Here is an 18,843-nt window from a genome sequence, read left to right as displayed (position 1 = left end):
TGAAACCCAATCTACTGATAGACTCAATTGTCACCACTGTAATGTGACACTTGCACTCTGCCATAAAAAAACATAACATTGTTTACAAGATATTAAAGTGCAGAGCTGTGTAATCGGTCATCGGTCTGCCTCTTTCGGAATTATTGCGATATTTATCTCTCATTCTTTGTAATCAATGTGTAAGATGGTGCAATACTATATGGCAGCCATATTATTGTATGTTGCGTGTTCGCCTCATGGCCTATAGATATTCTGACGCATCCGAAATCAGGTACTACGTTATTCATAATATATTAGTAATAAGCAGTTTTTTAGCACTGTATTAGGTTTCAGGTGCAGATAAGGTATATCGACAGGTGCTGTTTCGCAGAGTGATGTTTGTTAAATATCGTTCGGAGTGATGTCGCACGTTACTATGATGTTACGTAAAAATGATATGCAGAATTCATATGTTCATTCAAATGGTTTAATTATTCTTTTTATTTAAATTCAATAACTACAAAACTATGGAGACATCCTCAGCTGCACGTCTGGACGCTATGAACAGACGGCAAACACTTTTTCAGTTTGGGATCACTGTCTTCATTATTCACGATGTAATACTCAAATATTTGCCACTCCAGCCCATTTCATAGTTGTATGACATTGTAAACTGTAGATTCACAATGTGTCATGTGTGCACTACACATCAGAGGCATCTACCGTGGTAGCTGTAGGTGTTTAGGGTGCACACTTCTCACTAGGTTTTTTTGATTAGGAGACACTCCATCTGGTCCAAATAATGACAGCTGCAAAGACGAAAGAAACGACCGCCCCTCCCACCCCCTCCAAGGTGAGAGCATTAAAATTCTAGTCGTTAACTGCCGAAGCATTCGTAACAAAGTACCAGAGTTTGAGGTATTTCTGAAAAGCAGTGAAGCTCACGTAACACTAGAGACTAGCTGGCTAAAATATGAATTTTCCAGCACTGAGCTCTTTGGGGAAAATTGAAGCGTATGTGTCCCAATAGAAAATAAATTCAAATCCATTTGGATGGAAATTGAAGTTGCGTGCGAGACCGTTAGGGCAAGACTGGGAATCAAGAGCGGGCTTAAAATAATAATTGGATCCTTCTATCGACTATTAGACTCATCTCTTGTTGTTACTCTAAACTTGAGAGAGAACCTGAGTTCGTTTGTACATAAGTTGTTAAATAATACAATAATTGTAACAGGACATTTTAATCGTCCAACAATCAATAGGGATAACTGTAGCTTTGTTAGTGGAGGAAGTGACGAGACACCCTGTCAGCATTACTAAATGCAGTCTCTGGAAACTGCCTAGAACAAATAGTTTTGAAACCCCTCTCACGATGGAACTGTGCCAGCTCTAATGGCAACAAGCAGACCTGACCTCTTTAAGGATGTTCACATCGAAACTGCTATCACATCGAGACTGGCATCAGCGACCATGAGGCAGTTACCAGCAGTAAGGAATACCAAAGTACAAAGGGAAATTACAGTAATTAGAAAGATTTGTATGTTCATAAAATTAGGCAATGGAGCAATGAGGAGCTTCTTAGGGCAGACGCATGTAGATCAGGAGCAGCTCAAGATTTCGGTTCGTGAGCCGTGGCCTGGCATGAGTACAACAGCTCTCAGCCTCACTGCACACTTCCCCCACCACCACGCAACAGCAAACGCGAAGAGGGAGCAGAGAGGAGGAATTGCGAATGCGCAGCAGTGAAGTCGCACTGCATACAAGTTGGGTTATGCATTTCACATTTCTCAACAACTTACATCACAAACAAACTAGGTTTCCAGTGTTATTTAATTACTTTCAGTGTACTGAAAACGTAATTTTTATCTGATACAGTTAGCATACGGACAGACGCAGGCAATCTCACAGATTTTCACACTCGGGTTGCCATGTGTTCTTGAGTCATTTAGTTTCATAACGGAAATATTGTAGCACTTTAGCAACCCCTTTATGGAGACGTCGAAATTCTACCTGAGAAAACCAATGTAGACATCCTTGTATGTTTTAACGTAAAAGGATTTGTCATTAAAACGAGAATAATTACTTTGCAGGTCAATCAATTACATCTGCACATGCACAGGGGCGCTTTCAACTAATCGGCAGTTGGTCTCGAAAACAGCTATAAAACGGATGTAAGATTGGCAGTGTCTTCCTCGTCAAAACTCAGGTTTTAACGGCAGTGAGCTTATGGAACTGAACTGCATTTGTCAGAATGTGTCCCTTTTGTAACGCGATTTGTTTAAAAATTCATCCCCAACAAATCAGAGCTTGTGTCTCACCTTGCAATGTCCTACTGCGGAGCCGGCCGCGGTGGTCTAGCGGTTCTGGCGCTGCAGTCCGGAACCGCGGGACTGCTACGGTCGCAGGTTCGAATCCTGCCTCGGGCATGGGTGTGTGTGATGTCCTTAGGTTAGTTAGGTTTAAGTAGTTCTAAGTTCTAGGGGACTTATGACCTAAGATGTTGAGTCCCATAGTGCTCAGAGCCATTTGAACCACCATCCTACTGCGGGATGTGCACAGTGAAGTTAATTTAAAATGTTACGTCTGCAATCCATTCCAGATGTTCGTCTTCGTTCCTGAACCTCATTATCCCTCATAAATTCGACAATAGCGAGTTTTAAATCGAAAAATCGTTCTAGGCATGTCCTCTGACTTAACCAACGTACTTTACAGCAATATATAAAGTCTCCATACCTTTCGTTCAATTCCCTCGAAAACTGTTGCAACTGACAGTGGAATGTGTGCGGCTTCAGAAATTTTACTTTCGCACCACCAGTTTCTTCACGTGCAGCACACCTGCAAATTTAGCACAACATTCTTTTTGATGTACAGAACAATGAACCCCATCTGTCGATCGTTATAATTTGTTACTCTATCACTGTTAATTAGATCTATAAATTCTTGCTTCATGGTAGTGTTATATCTTTTCATAGCAAATTTGCAGTACCCGACGCTTATGCGAGTGAATAATATATATTGAGAATTCTCATGCCTCTCTTCTGCCAATCCCATCGTTTCTAAAGACCTGTGGCGCTAGATCGCTAGACTGCCTCTTTCTGTGCAAACAGGCACTGGACCTGTGGACGTCGTTCAAACCACAGACAAATGGCGAAGGTTAAAGAGCGTTGACACCTCGATTCTGCCGAACTGAAGAGAGTTCTGCCGACCGAAAAATTCCACACAACAGTGCTAAGCGAAATGTCGCGATGTATCAAGTACTTCCGGAAAGGAAGTAGCAAAACGAGACACGCCGGAGCCTCGGCCCAACATAAGTCCTGATGTTGAGGAACTATGGTTCATGTTTAGAAGCATAGTTGACCACGCACTGAACAGATATGTAGAAGTTGGTCATGAGAGGGACTCTAAAGAAATGTACAACGAAACAAACTACTGCATAATACGTATGAAACAAAGCATCAAGGCTGTACGAGGAGTACCACAAACGTTGCGACAAACTTCGAGGGGTCGTAGAGGGTTGCTTTGAAGAACGAAAGGAGCGGAGGAACCCGTGTCCTGAAACGTCACCCAAGGACGCTGCAGAGCGTCGAAGTTACAGGCGCCGGCGCCTGCCACCACGCCATTGCTTCGGCTGCAAACGTGACTTTCTACACGGAACGTCACGCAATGCTGTTTACTGTTCACGGATCGCTACTGACTGCTAAGATCACCAGTGGAGAAGACGAGGTTAGCTGCTGCGTAGAAAGGCCTTGTCTCCTTGGTGGGTGGCAGCTGCAGACTAAAGCTTCCAACTGCAGTTTATTTTTCTCCTGTAATTTCAGAGCGTTCCAGGAGAAAAATAAACTGCTGGTCGAAACCCGTGTTCAGCACCGTCATCCACCAAGGCAGCAGAGCCTCGAATTCATAGGTGACAAGGCCTTTCTACGCAGTAACTATTTCTTCTCCACTGGCCATCGTGGCACGTTCCTATACACGGATTCCTGTCATAGATTTGTTCCTGAAGACAACTTCTACAAACCCTCAAAGTTTGTCGCAACATTTGTGGGGTACAGAGACGCTGAATGAAATGCGTTTGGCTGTCAAGAAATCAATTTGCGAAGCCTTCAATGATTACTGTAACACAATATTGCGAAAGACATTTCACAAAACCCAAAGATAATCCGGCCGTATGTAAGTCAGCGTCCAGTCACTCGGGGATAAGGCAGGAACTGAAACTGAGAGCACCAAAGCAAAAGCAGGAAAGGCTTAACTCCGTTTTCAGATGTTCTGTAAAGGGGTATTACCCCAATTCTCGTACCACTGGGAATATGAGTGAAATGTATGTTAGTATCATGGGCGCCGAGAGACAGCTGAAATAATTACAACTAGACAAAGTTTCAGGCCGCGATGGAATTCCTTTCAGATTCTGTACTCAATTTGTTGCCGAGTTAGCCCATCTTGTTAAGAGGGGCTATCGTATATCCCTCGAACAAAAAATTGTGCCCATTAATTACATGAAAGCATACATCTACAAGTAATGATCCAGTAAACTACCGTCCAATATCTTCAACATCGACTTTTTGTAGATACTTAGAACGTAATGAGGTATTTCGAGCAGAATGACCTCCTCCATGCCAACCAGCATAGATTTCAAAAACATCGATTACGTAAAACCGAACTCGCACTCCTCTGACACGACGTACTTTGAATCACGGGGGAAGATCGTCAGGTAGATGCGGTATTTCTTTACTTCCGAAAAAGAATTTGAACTAAAACCACACCTACGTTTTTTATGAAAAGTACAATGTTAAGATGCATTAAGCGACTGGATTATAAAGCTTTTATTAGCGGGGTTGCAGCAAGTTATCTTGTATGGAGAGTCTTCGACAGTTGAAGTAACTTCGGGTGTACCCCAAGCATGCGTGTCGGGTCCCTTGCTGTTCATGTTGAATATGTATTAATAATTTTGAGAACGATTTTAATAGTGACCTCAGATTTTCCCATAGGGTGTCATTGCCTCTAATGAAATAGTCTGAAAGAAGCTGCACAGATATTCAGATCTTGACAAGATTCCAAAGTGTAGGAAAGATTGACAACTTGCCTTGAATGTTCAGAAATGTAAAACTGTGCACTTCACAATACAAAAAGAAAACGTAATGTCTTGTGACTATAGTAGAAATGGCTCACAGCTGGAATCAGTCGACTTATAAAAATGCCTGCGTGTAACACTTTTCGCATAGCTTGGTGATTTCAGTGGTTAACTGTTACTGCTCACTACTTAAGAGAGTGGTCATTACTTTTAATCACAACACGCGCCTTTCAGAAGGTAACACTGATGCCTTGATCTGAACATAATTGAGCACATCTGGGAAATTCGTTTTATCTGGACATGATGGAGCACATCAGGGAAGCTACCAGCACAAGGTCCGCGCGTACAAATCACTGACGCTTACTGTACGGGAATTTAGTGATCTGTGCGTGGACGTCTAGTCCAACAAAATTCTGGAAACGTATCAAGCACTTGAGAATCGCTGCTGTTAGCAAGGTGATGTTTTGGTTGATCAGTGTATTTTGAACTTCTGTGCCCGAAGGTTTGAAAAACTTCTTTAAAGCATTTCTCCTGCTCCGATCTTGTTACCAACTTTCCTTTGTATTCCTCTTCTACCATTTGATGTTTATGACTAAACGCCTTTTAGTATTCTTTCTTCTTGTATTCTACTGAGAAGTGTGAATAATTGTATCCTTCACACATTCACAGTTCACTCCCACATTTTCTCTGTTCTATCGTGCTGTCAAATATTAATCGACAATCAAAGTTGATAAATTTAACTCAATCATAGATATCATCCATTCAGAAATTCGTCTCTGAGGTGAGAAAGAATTGTAAAGCAGAAGTGATTTAAGTTTGGTTTTAAAACTATTTTCATTCTCTACTAGAACCTTTAATTCACAAGATGGGTGGTCGAATATCTTTACGGTTGTGTGCTGTGCTCCGCTCTACGGAACAGTTGTGGTTACTGCGCGTCATTTTCCTTCGTAACGTTGTAGTTACGAAAAGTACTTTCGTTTTTGTAAGACTGGTTTTTCAAGACAAACCTCATAAATAAGCAGATGTGTAGTAGGATGGTCATTACAACTCCTAGTTTTGTAAAAAAAACACCAACACAAACTTTTAGGATGGAAATATGGCATTATCCTTATATTACGTTTCTTTGCAAATAATAATTTTGTCTAAATGTAGAACTGCCCAGTTGTTCCTTGTGACATTAATGAACGGAAGTACGCTAAGTAAACCAGCTTTGAAGTTTTTATCATGGAAATCAGGAATCACACGAAAATCAAACGCTGTATTTAAGAGTTCGAGAATATCACTAATGTGCAGTTTCCAAATAAAGGAACTTTATTTTCCTCGTGCCCTGTTACTGAAGTCAGATACACAAATTTATGCAAAACTGAATTGTTTATATTGTTTTTGGGTGAACTGATAGACCAGTTACCAGAACTAATCAATAATATTTCTGAACATTTAATGTTCCTTTTGTTGTTGCCTCCCTATTGGGTTTCATTATGTCATCCAGAAAACTACCTCTTTAAAAAGAATAAGTTGATAAACATGTATGTATATATTTTCTTCGGTGTGGCATGGATTTGTCGCAATGAAGTTTTCGAACTTTCCGGACTGGTTGTGTAAGTGGTTTTTTATACAGTTTCCTGAAGTACACTTCCTTATGGATGAAAATGCCGTCTGAGAAACGCTCTTGGGGAACGTTATCCCCAGGTGGCTGCTTTATCCGCCTAAAGTAATAAAAACGTCTTGCTACAGATGCTGTTGAGGGAAGCAACGAGAAAAGATGTAAAGGTTCTGTGATTTTATTCTTAGCCTCAGTATTCTGAATATTTTTGCATTCGAAATATTTCAACGCTCCTCCTCCATGTATACACGAATCAGATCGTCTACGAAGCGTATGTTTAAGAAACAGCCGTTCCAAAGTGTTTCCACAGATTTCAAGTGAGGTAAGAGTGAAGGTATATTCCTTCTTCCGGAAAAATACGCTTTAGCTTAAACATCGCTTACAAACCACATTTTAAGCTTTTTTCGTTCATTTGCATTAGAATAACACGCAAGTGACAAACACGAGGAAATTCAATAATTTGAGAAAGCTTAACTCGGGAAAGAATGTTCCACGTGCAAGCTTGAGTGCTCTGCACGTGAAATGATTTCGGACACTGTGCTTTTTCGTCACAGGCGTTGCACCTTTGAAAGGGAGTTAATAACCGCGAATGGTTACTCTTCAACGTGACATATTGTCACCCGCTGCTAAATTTTAGTTAATTGAAACATCCAGCATCATTTGTCTATTTTGATTTGTTGCGAAGTCATATACAGGGTGGCGCAAAAGTCACTGGACAGTTGGTTAAAAGAAAACAAAAGTAACAGTAAGACGTAGTACAGTAGGATGTTTTAACCCGTCAAGTTATTACCAAATGGTGATAATTACCCATTGTCAAGTTGGTATTCAATGCAATAACAAAGAAAATAAACACAATAACCAAACTAGTTAATTGTTCAAAGCGTGAACTGTGGGACATATTTACAGCCTAGTTTTCTGAATTGTCATGATGTTAAAGAAAGAAAAAAGTATTTTAGCGTTAAAAATATTTTGTAAAAGTGGTACTAATGAGGAGTTGTTAATGAATGAGGAAGACATTTTAGATCAAAATCACTGTCTAGACAAACTGTGTGAGACACAAGAGATAGATCTGAAGAACGTGGATTTGTTACGGATGCACCAAGGTCGGGCCCCCCAACAACAACCACAACTGAAGAAAATGAACTGCGGATATGTTTAGCTGTGATCCAAAGCTCGCGAAAATCAACCACACGAGTAGCAACTGAGCTAGATTTATCACGAAGGTCAGTACAAAGAATGTGACGCAACCAGAAAATTTGGAAATTTGTGGTAAGTTCTTATGGGACCAAATTGCTGAAGTCATCGGTCCCTAAGTTTACACATTACTTACACTAAGGACAAAACACACATACCAATGCCCAAGGAAGGACTTGAACCTCCGACGGGGGAAGCCGCGTGAACCGTGACAAGACCGCGCGGGGTTGACACAACCAGAAATTTAAAGTCTACATTCCATGTTTACTACATGTGTTACTTGGTGATCCAGCTCGGAATCTTCAGTTTGACCAACATAAACATGATCTTAACCTATTCAAAAAAATTGTGGTCTGACGAGGCCAGTTTTAAGTGGACAAATTAAGACATAACTGCACGTACTGCTACACGACAACGAAAATATTTTGTTAGAACAAACACTAAATCAACTTGGTGTGAGTGTTTCGGGGGCAGTATCATCGTTTGGCGTACTTGGACCATACTTTTGAAAGAACAGTGACAGGAAATAACTATTTGGATATGTTTTATAATTACGTTGTAGTGTACTGAAAACTTTCAAGAAATTTACTTTCGACACGACGGTGCTCCATCACATTACGCCACTACCGTCCGCGATTATTTAAACGAAACTTTCCAAAGAAAAGTGATTGGTCGAAGGGCAGATATTGACGTGCCTTCACTTTCACCAGATATCACGCCCATGGATTTTTTCCTATGAGGTGTCGTCAACGACTCTGTTTATTCTGAAATACCATTTCTGAACTAAAAGACTACATACACGACGCATTTCATGATTTAAACAGTGATACACACTATCCCATAGAGCGTATAACAGTGTTCTAAAAAAAACTTCATAGATGTATTAATGAAGACAGGAAATAATTTGAACGTAAAAAATAATTCTAAGCATTGTCTGTATTTGTAATGAAACAGCCGGCCGGGGTGGCCGAGTGGTTCTAGGCACTACTACCTGCTGCTACGGTCGCAGGTTCTAATCCTGCCTCGGGCATGGATGTGTGTGATGTCCTTAGGTTAGTTAGGTTTAAGTAGTTCTAAGTTCTAGGGGACTGATAACCTCCGAAGTTAAGTCCCATAGTGCTCAGAGCCATTTGAACCATTTGTAATGAAACATAAATTCAATCTTTTATTTAAATCAATGTCCAGTGACTTGTGCGCCACCCTGTACATGTTTCTTCCGTCATTCGCGTTTCCCCGTTAATTTATGTTGTACAGCGGGTATGTGTCTTGCTGTTTATTTCTGAGAGGAATGTTTGTCATTCTTAAAGAAAGGGTCAGCTTCAGAAGTGTTAATACACTTACTGTTCGCGATATCTACAGCGTGGTCTCTAAGTGTGGAACCAACCTGCAACACAAAGAGCAGTATGAGATGGAATAGGGGGAAGACCTATGAGGCTATATTACCAACAAGACTGCCATATTGGTAGCGGCCGTATTGGATGCAAGCAGTAATTCTCAATTGGGAAAACTATAAAGTAAGATATCAAACAGGGAATTACGCAAGATAAATTTTAATATAGGCCATATAACACCTTTTGCGGCAGTAAACAAAGCCTTGCTTAGACAATAAGCCTTTCGCTTTATTTCGAAGCACCATCAGTGGTTACTGTAACAATCTGTTTTTTCTTACAAATTTGTTTGCCGAGACCAAACAGCAGCCAAACGTAATTTAAGCTAGTAAAACTTACAGTAGACAAATGTCTTTATCACAAAAACGATATCACATAAACCAGCCAAAATACGGACAACTGATCACCCAGCACAGTACCGTAGTGTAAAGTAGCTTCACCGAAGTAAAAATCTGTGCACACAACACTTAAAGATGTGTCATCTCTTACGGACACACACACACACACACACACACACACACACACACACACACACACACACACAAGCGCGCGCGCGCGCGCTTGGCCGAGGGGCATGATGGGAATTGACATGTTTGTTTAGCGACGAATCCCACTTTCATCTCGATGGGTTCGCTTATAAACAAAATTGGCGCATTTGGGGGACTGAGAACCCTCATCTCACTACCGAGAAGTCTCTTCACACTCAACGAGTGACTGTGTGGTGTACAATATCCAGCCACGGAATAATCGGTGCGATATTCCTTGATGTCACGGTGACGACCGAACGGTACGTGAAGGTTTTGGAAGATGGTTTCATCCACATTATCCAACCTGAACCTAATTTCAACACTATGTGGGTCATGCAAGACGGAGCCCATCGAAGCAGGAGAGTGTTTGACGCCCTGGAGGATCAGTTTGGGGACTGAATTCTGGCTCTGGAGTACCCAAAGGCCGCAGTCATGAGCCTCGATTGGCCGCAGTAAGTAAACAAGATTAACGTAACAAAATATTTGTCACACAAAACAAAATCACAAAATTAAACATAAATCCATTAAAATAATAGGTTACAGAAAAATGAAGACTATAACACACATTTATTGTAAACAATCATATGGCACATTGAAAGCTAATGTTCCAAACTCTGGAGCCTACAAGAAATTCATAAAGTAAACCAATCATAAATTACAGGAAAGTACCCATATACACTCTTACCAGACGTGTTAGACACACACACACACACACACACACACACACACACACACACAGACACACACACACACACACACACACACACACATTGTAGAGAACACAAAATTACAGAACAGTAAAAAACACAGTATAACCACGTAGGAAACATCTCAGACAAGGATATTCGAACACCTTCTTACTGACCAAACCTATTTGCAGTGTAATAAGGAATTCTATCTACAAGATCTTCTCATGCAATCTCCCATCTCAGGGAAGTTAAACTTCGTGAGCAAAACAGAGGAAAGATGATTTCAGAAAATATAACCAGGAAAATGCAATCTAAAATACCTGCGGGGATACATCGATGGCATCTTCCGTTTTGTAGACGAATCGGAAATGAAAACACATCTACACACAGAGATTAACATGCTAAAAAAAAAAAACAGATTGACTTTAAAGACCACCAAGCAGGCCAAATACAGTTCTTAGCTACATACATCACAAAGAAAAATAGCCAACTCATTCAGTATTTATAGAAAACCACCACAAAAAAGTACTACGTCAATAATCAAAGCAGCCCGTCTCAAAAACAACCTGCTCTCAGATTAAACGCAACACCACAACACAAACACTACAGTAAGGAGATAGACATAATTACTGAAAGAGCAAAAAGACAGTGGGTACCAATAATCTGTAGCTGCTGTTACTGAACGATGCCAGAACAGCAGTTCATGGTTGTTCATCCGTGGCCATTCTCGATTATACATCTGGCGACGTGTCACGACGGAACCAGTTTCGCGGAATCTGACGAGAAGTTTCACCATCGCACTGTGATTGTGTTCTCTGTACAGGTGAGTTTGGTTAAAGTCCTCTATTACAATACAGGTGCTCCTCTGTATCCTGATATCACGAGAGTCTGTGTGCTCAGCTTCTGTTGAGGCCAGCAGCTTTCACGTCACCTGTATGGATCAAACAAGTCAAAACCCAAGAATTGTAATGTATTCTTTCCCTCCGGTGTGGCTTTGTGATTTTAAATGTAGATGTGAAATCTGAATGTTGACGAAGAAAGGACATATCACATTCTCAGCAAGAAAAGAAAACTTTTAGTAGTGAAAATTAGAGAGAAGACCAACTTTACACTGTTCTTGTGGCATAAAGTGATTCAGTAAGAGATTATTTCTTTACTGTTTTGCTACAGGCCCAGAAGTCGTTGGATAGCAGCCAATTTGGCGACACAAGAACTGGTTACTATTAAAGGTTAATGCATAGAAATATAGTTTGCGTGACAGTAATAATAATCACAATCAGACGTTGTTGAAAATATGGATTGTAGATTCGACTTACATGTGTTCAAATGTGAAAAAGATTGCGCCCTCGTGGCACGCGATCAGTGTGTCCACAAACTGACTTCTTCTAAGTAATTTAAAAAGCAAAAAAATGTAAAAAATAAAATTTCTTCAGTTCACTTATTGCGACTGATACGGCAGCCAGTGAAACATTCCGGATAAAAAATGCAGTCTTAACAAGTCATTCCACTTCATAGCCAAACTCAGTGACAGTAGTCCAACAACTGTGAAAATGTTATAGAGAGAATTTAGTCGTGGATGCAATAAAGATTGATTTATTAGTTCATTTGCGACGCGTTTCGCCTGTACTGAAAGCTATCTTCCTACAATCCAGTAAAATCACAAAACCCGGTACAAATATAATAGCCGTACACAAAAATTATAAAACAAAACCAAGTAAAAATTCTTTAATCGTAGAACAAAACATACACAGATCCTAAATTGCATTGGGGGGAGAGGGAGTTGTATGATACTAAACAGTGTTCTACCTCCCATAGTACGAAATATAAAATTTGACACTTGCCAAACTATGGGTAAATAATCATCTCATGAAATGAACAGTCAAACGCATTAAATTACACCCAGGAAAGAACGGGCCAAGCAAATGGATAACGCTAAAATACAGAACAATGCCGATGATGGCAATTCGTTCCTAAAAAAGACATTAGGTCGTATACAAGATTATTAGCAATATCGGTAAATGAGAAACAGTCGAAAGCCTACCTTGTGAAGGTTTACAGTAATGTGTTAACACACCACAAGCCGATAATGCTAATAAAAGCGAATTCTCATGCATTAAGGTCAAATGTGACTCTATTTAAAAATACAGGTTCTGTCAACCGCATAAAAAAATCGTCTGCAGAAGGAAAAGAACACTGTTAAAATATACATATGCAACAGGAGGAACAAACTCTCTGCATGTTGAAAGAGCTAAGAGACAGACATTATTTGACTTACTATAAGGAAACGAGGCCCCTTAAACACAAAATAGGGCCTGTTTATACCTGTTATATAAGCACGACCTTCGTGCTAGCACTGGTCTGACTAGACGAAAATTAAGGTTTACGTTGTCGTAGTACCGAGGGGCTAGTCAGTCTCGCGTCCGTCGGCCGTCGTAATTTAATATATTATTATTATTATTATTTTGATTGTTGCCGACTTACGTGGTGGGCCTAAATAAAAATGATATTTCATTCAATTTCGATTTACGAGTAAATGCTTTTGTGAAGTTCTCCTTTTTAACAATATTAATCTTAAATTATTTGTTACGTTAATGAACGTTAGACTCGCTGAATCTTAAAACATGAGCGTATAAGTTGAACAATGGAATAAACTTTTCATATTAATTTCCTCGGCTAGTCAGTTCCCTTTAAATCAGAAAATCTTTAGTTGTTAATTACAATTGCGGCCCACACACGCTCGAGAGTATTTTTTCTTACCTCCGTTAACCATTGTATTGTAGTCGGAGTCCTGGCTCTGGCTCTCGGCTGTTGTACTGAAAATAAGAATCTTAAAGCTACGTATTTTCTGCAACTTCGTGCGGCTGTGGAGAAAAATGAATATTATGTTAATAGCGGGCGAGTTTTTCGCTTCCGCTATTTTTTCTTATAAGTTAATATCGCCACGTAATGGCGCCGTTGGCTGCATCGGCCGCTGCAATTGTTGAACTGTAAATTAATCGAATAGGTTAATTGAAAGGAAGGCGGGCATGAAATCAGGATCACCTCTTACAAATTAAAAGTGCACAATAATATTAAATCATTATATTATCTGCTTAATTAGTACAAATATGCTTACATTTGCCTGCACTCGCAAGATGTCCGTCTACACGCAATCAAGACAAGAGAAGAAGTCAAGACGACTAAAAAATTAACAAAAGAGCGAATCTTGTCGTCTCTTTAGATCATTTTGTTATATTTCTTTGCCCTCGAAAGTTACACAGAGAAATTATTATAATATAGAGAAAAATGTATGTTCGCCTGAGCGGCTAGTGTCCACATATTATTCAAATTTTAAATGTCTCTTCTTTATAAACACCGTTTTTTAAGTCTTTTTGTAATATAGCACTGGGGGCGCTATATCAGGTTGCGATGCTACGGTTTCTAACTACGGAAAGCTGTGTCTAAATAATCGGAAAGAACGTTCATTGTCTGAACTAATATAAATTTATAAACCCATTTAAAAATGATCATCGTAGCATCGAAAAACGTCTGATTTTTCGACAGTAACCGTTTAAAAGGCTTGGCCATATGATGCGAATGTGTTTCCAAATTTCGAATTCCTTAAGCAAATCTGATTTCCGCCCTTTATTTTCGTAGCATCGAAAAACGTCTGATTTTTCGACAGTAACCGTTTAAAAGGCTTGGCCATATGATGCGAATGTGTTTCCAAATTTCGAATTCCTTAAGCAAATCTGATTTCCGCCCTTTATTTTCTACTTGGAGCCAAAGCCTTGCAGACAAACTGAAAGTACACGAAGCGAAATGTAGTGTGAGGAGGGCTACGCGAGAGGCGTTCAATGAATTCGAAAGTAAAGTTCTGTGAACTGACTTAGCAGAAAATCCTAAGAAATTTTGGTCTTATGTCAAAGCGGTAGGTGGATCAAAACAAAATGTCCACACACTCTGTGACCGAAATGGTACTGAAACAGTGGATGAGAGACTAAAGGCCGAATTACTAAATGTCTTTTTCCAAAGCTGTTTCACAGAGGAAGACTGCACTGTAGTTCCTTCTCTAGATTGTCGCACAGATGACAAAATGGTAGATATCGAACTAGATGACAGAGGGATATAAAAACAATTAAAATCGTTCAAAAGAGGAAAGGCCGCTGGACCAGATGGGATACCAGTTCGATTTTATACAGAGTACGCGAAGGAACTTTCCCCCTCCTTGCAGCGGTGTACCGTAGGTCTCTAGAAGAGCGTAGCGTTCCAAAAGATTGGAAAAGAGCACAGGTCATCCCCGTTTCCAAGAAGGGACGTCGAACAGATGTGCAAAACTATAGACCTATCTCTCTAACGTCAGTCAGTTGTAGAATTTTGTACACGTATTTTGTTCGAGTATAATGACTTCTCTGGAAACTAGAAATCTACTCTGTAAGAATCAGCATGGGTTTTGAAAAAGACGATCGTGTGAAACCCAGCTCGCGCTATTCGTCCACGAGACTCAGAGGGCCATAGACACGGGTTCCCAGGTAGATGCCGTGTTTCCTGACTTCCGCAGGACGTTGATACAGTTCCCCACAGTCGTTTAATAAAAAAGTAAGGGTATATGGACTATCAGACCAATTGTGTGATTGGATTGAAGAGTTCCTAGATAACAGAATGCAGCATGTCATTCTCAATGGAGAGAAGTATTCCGAAGTAAGAGTGATTTCAGGTGTGCTGCAGGAGTGTCGTAGGACCGTTGCTATTCACAATATACATTAATGACCTTGTGGATAACATCGGAAGTTCACTGAGGCTTTTTGCGGATGATGCTGTGGTATATCGAGAGGTTGCAACAATGGAAAATTGTACTGGAATGCAGGAGGATCTGCAGCGAATTGACGCATGGTGCAGGGAATGGCAATTGAATCTCAATGTAGACAAGTGTAATGTGCTGCGAATACATAGAAAGAAAGATCCCATATCATTTAGCTACAATATAGCAGGTCAGCAACTGGAAGCAGTTAATTCCATAAATTATCTGGGAGTAGGCATTAGGAGTGATTTAAAATGGAATGACCATATAAAATTAATGGTCAGTAAAGCAGATTCCAGACTGAGATTCATTGGAAAAGTCCTAAGAAAATGCAGTCCGAAAACAAAGGAAGTAGGTTATAGCACACTTGTTCGCCCACTGCTTGAATACTGCTCACCGGTGTGGGATCCGTACCAGGTAGGATTGATAGAAGAGATAGAGAAGGTCCAACAGAGAGCAGCGCGCTTCGTTACAGGATCATTTAGTAATCGCGAAAGCGTTACGGAGATGATAGATAAACTCCAGTGGAAGACTCTGTAGGAGAGACGCTCAGTAGCTCGATACGGGCTTTTGTTGAAGTTTCGAGAATATACCTTCACCGAGGAGTCAAGCAGTATATTACACCCTCCTACGTATATCTCGCGAAGAGACCATGAGGATAAAATCAGAGAGATTAGAGCCCACACAGAGGCATACCGACAATCTTTCTTTTCACGAACAACAGGAGATTGGAATGGGAGAACTGACAGAGGTACTCAAGGTACTCTCCGCAACACACCGTCAGGTGGCTTGCGGAGTAGTGATGTAGATGTAGATGTAGATTATAACATTTTCCAGTCTAGGGTACTGGTGGCCTGAAGCTTTTAGATGTTCTGCGAAGGGGGAATATTTCTAATTTCCCCTTTTTTGTTAGCAATTTGTTTGCTGAATCCAACGGTTTCCTTGGGATAGAAAGACTTCCATTCACAAATCAGCAAGGATTTAGAAAGCTACGCTCGTGCGAAAATCAGATGGCCTTTTTTCACAAGACAGTAGCGAGCCAGGGTGTGAATCAGACATTCAAAGTAGCTACGATCCCACTTCAAAATGTCCTCCACAGATGGGGACGAAACGTTGGATTTTAAGATGCAGTCCATTCGGCCACGGCATAATAGCCCGGAACATTTTATTAATTATGAGTCGATTACCTGTTCTTACACAGCAAGCGTAAATGCGAAGAGGTTACTATGTGTCTGGTGCACAATACGGTGTTTCTTACTTGTGGTGGTCGGACAATGTCGACTGGAGCCTTGAAGGGTATGCCTCCCTGCCATCAAATTCTGATACATTCCACCATCGAGCCTCTGGCACACCAGAATCCTTAACAAGTCTGGACGTTGCACGATTCAGTCAGGCGGCCCGACGAAATCCCTAAAGGAGGCCTCTTCAGTATTCATTGGTTGACGACTACGCAGTCACACACGAGTATGTGGCATCTATTTGTCCTTCACTCAATTGACGCTGTTTACGACCATCATGCTTCCTTGGCGGACTCCTGACGATACCCTTGATTCTGATGAAAACTCACCGCCTAGGAATAACGTACTTGCTTTTTTTGTTGGGTTTTAGCATTGTTGCTAGTATGTTGCCAGAATGAGATTTTCACTCTGCAGCGGAGTGTGCGCTGATATGAAACTTCCTGGCAGATTAAAACTGTGTACCTGACCGAGACTCGAACTCGGGACCTTTGCCTTTCGCGGGCAAATGCTCTACCAATCTGAGCTACCGAAGCACGACTCACGCCCGGTACTCACAGCTTTACTTCTGCCAGTATCTCGTCTCCTACCTTCCAAACTTTACAGAAGCTCTCCTGCGATGCTAGGGCTGGTAGGGTAAGGAAGCTTGGCAGGACAGCTCTTATTCTGTATATACCTAAGCAATCTGCGGCTGTTTGCTTATGATGCTATAGCTGTAGTATGCGGTGATGATGATGTTTGGTTTGTGGTCACCAGCGTTCGTATAAGTTCCAATTTAGTCACTTTCACGAATGATGGAATAATGAGGACAACACAAACACCCAGTCCCCGGGCAGAGAAAATCCCCAACCAGGACGGGAATCGAACACAGGACCTCGTGATCCACAGGTAGCAACGGTACCACTGGACCACGAGCTGCGGACTATGCAGGATAGTATCGTCCTTTAGTGAGGATACAGGATGACTGAGCCGGTATTTTTATTCGGTGTGATCCATGGAGATTGCACTAAATGTAGAAAAATAAAAGTAAACGCAGATGAGTAAGAAAAACTATCCTGTAATGTTCGAATACAGAATTAGTGGTGTACTGCTTTACACGGCCACGTCGATTAATTATCTAGGCGTAACTGTGCAATGTGATATAAAACGGAACGAACACGTAAGGACAGTAGCAAGCCAGGCGAATGGTTGTCTTCGGGTTTTTGAGAGTGTGTTGGAGGTATAGCTCATTTGCAAAGCAGACCGAGTATATAAGATTTGTGCGACCCATTCTTGAGAACTGCTCCAGTGTTAAGGATGCCCACGAGGTCAGATTAAGGGAAGGCACCGAATCAATTCCCGGAGGTTCGAGCAATGCGCGAGCAGACGGAGATGCTTCGTGAAAAATTGGGAATCATTGGAGTGAAGATGACGCTCTCTACACAAAATACGACTGAGAAAATTTAGAAATCAGGCATCTGCAGCTGATTGCAGAATGATTCCACTGCCAGCAAATTACATTACGTGCAAGGACCGCGAAGACAAAAGAAGAGAAATTAGGGCTCGTACGAAGGCATATTTGCGAGTGGAACAGTAGTGGCACGTTGTACCCTCCGCCAAACAGCATACGGTGGCCTGAGGAGCACGTTTGCAGATGTAGATGTACGACACTAATATACTATAATGGCCGTTCTACCTGTCAGAGAGAAATGCGAACTTATTCTTCCTGTTCCCATTAGTGGCCGGCACCTTACATTGATCGTATTTATTATTAAATCATTTCTGCTCCTAACAGCAAGCTTGTCCCACCGCACGGTTACTCGTGCCAACAGCTTTCCTCGTCCCACCGTGCTCGATTGCAGGACAGCTTGGCATATGGTAGCATTTGTCACTCCTTGTGCTCACCTATCTGTGGGCATGCCAAGTCGTTGCTTTTATATTCCTATCATCTCACATCCAATAATTTAGTGGCTCTCAATCTTTCTGACCCGATTTCTCCTGCGTGTAATCACATTTTAGCTAATAATTCTCCTCCGTCCGCTATCATCAACATTAGCGGTTAACTAAACTTTGGAATGAAAAAGAACTTTCTTTGAACACTTTTACTTTTAAAGTGATGAAAGTGAAGTCATATTTAGTGTTTGTAGGTGTTTTATTAAGCCACGGACTAATGAACCAATAAGGCAATTGGCACCGCTTTTTTCTAACAACTTCTTTTTATAGAATAATGTCCGCCCCGATAGCTGAGTGTTCAGCGTGACGAATTGCCGTCCTACGGGCCCGGGTTCGATTCCCGGCTGGGTCAAGGATTTTCTCCGCTCAGGGACTGGGTGTTGTGCTGTCTTCATCATCATTTATCCCCATCCGGCGCACAGGTCACCCAATGTGGCGTCGAATGTAATAC

General features: G+C 41.1%; 1 protein-coding gene across 1 annotated transcript in view; it reads left to right on the top strand.

Annotated features, from left to right (window-relative positions):
• Positions 1-396: 396 nt before the first annotated feature.
• Positions 397-18,843, top strand: part of LOC126175389 (2-oxoisovalerate dehydrogenase subunit beta, mitochondrial) — a 421,798-nt gene continuing 403,351 nt past the window's right edge. Inside the window, exon 1 of the mRNA XM_049922170.1 lies at positions 397-400. The gene's annotated coding sequence lies outside the window, so the exon portion shown is untranslated. The remainder of the gene's footprint in view (positions 401-18,843) is intronic.

Source organism: Schistocerca cancellata, chromosome 3, assembly GCF_023864275.1.
Source record: "Schistocerca cancellata isolate TAMUIC-IGC-003103 chromosome 3, iqSchCanc2.1, whole genome shotgun sequence".
Taxonomy (NCBI): Eukaryota; Metazoa; Arthropoda; class Insecta; order Orthoptera; family Acrididae; genus Schistocerca; species Schistocerca cancellata.
The sequence above is the reverse complement of the archived record's forward strand: the minus strand, read 5'-3'. Positions and strand labels throughout refer to the sequence as shown.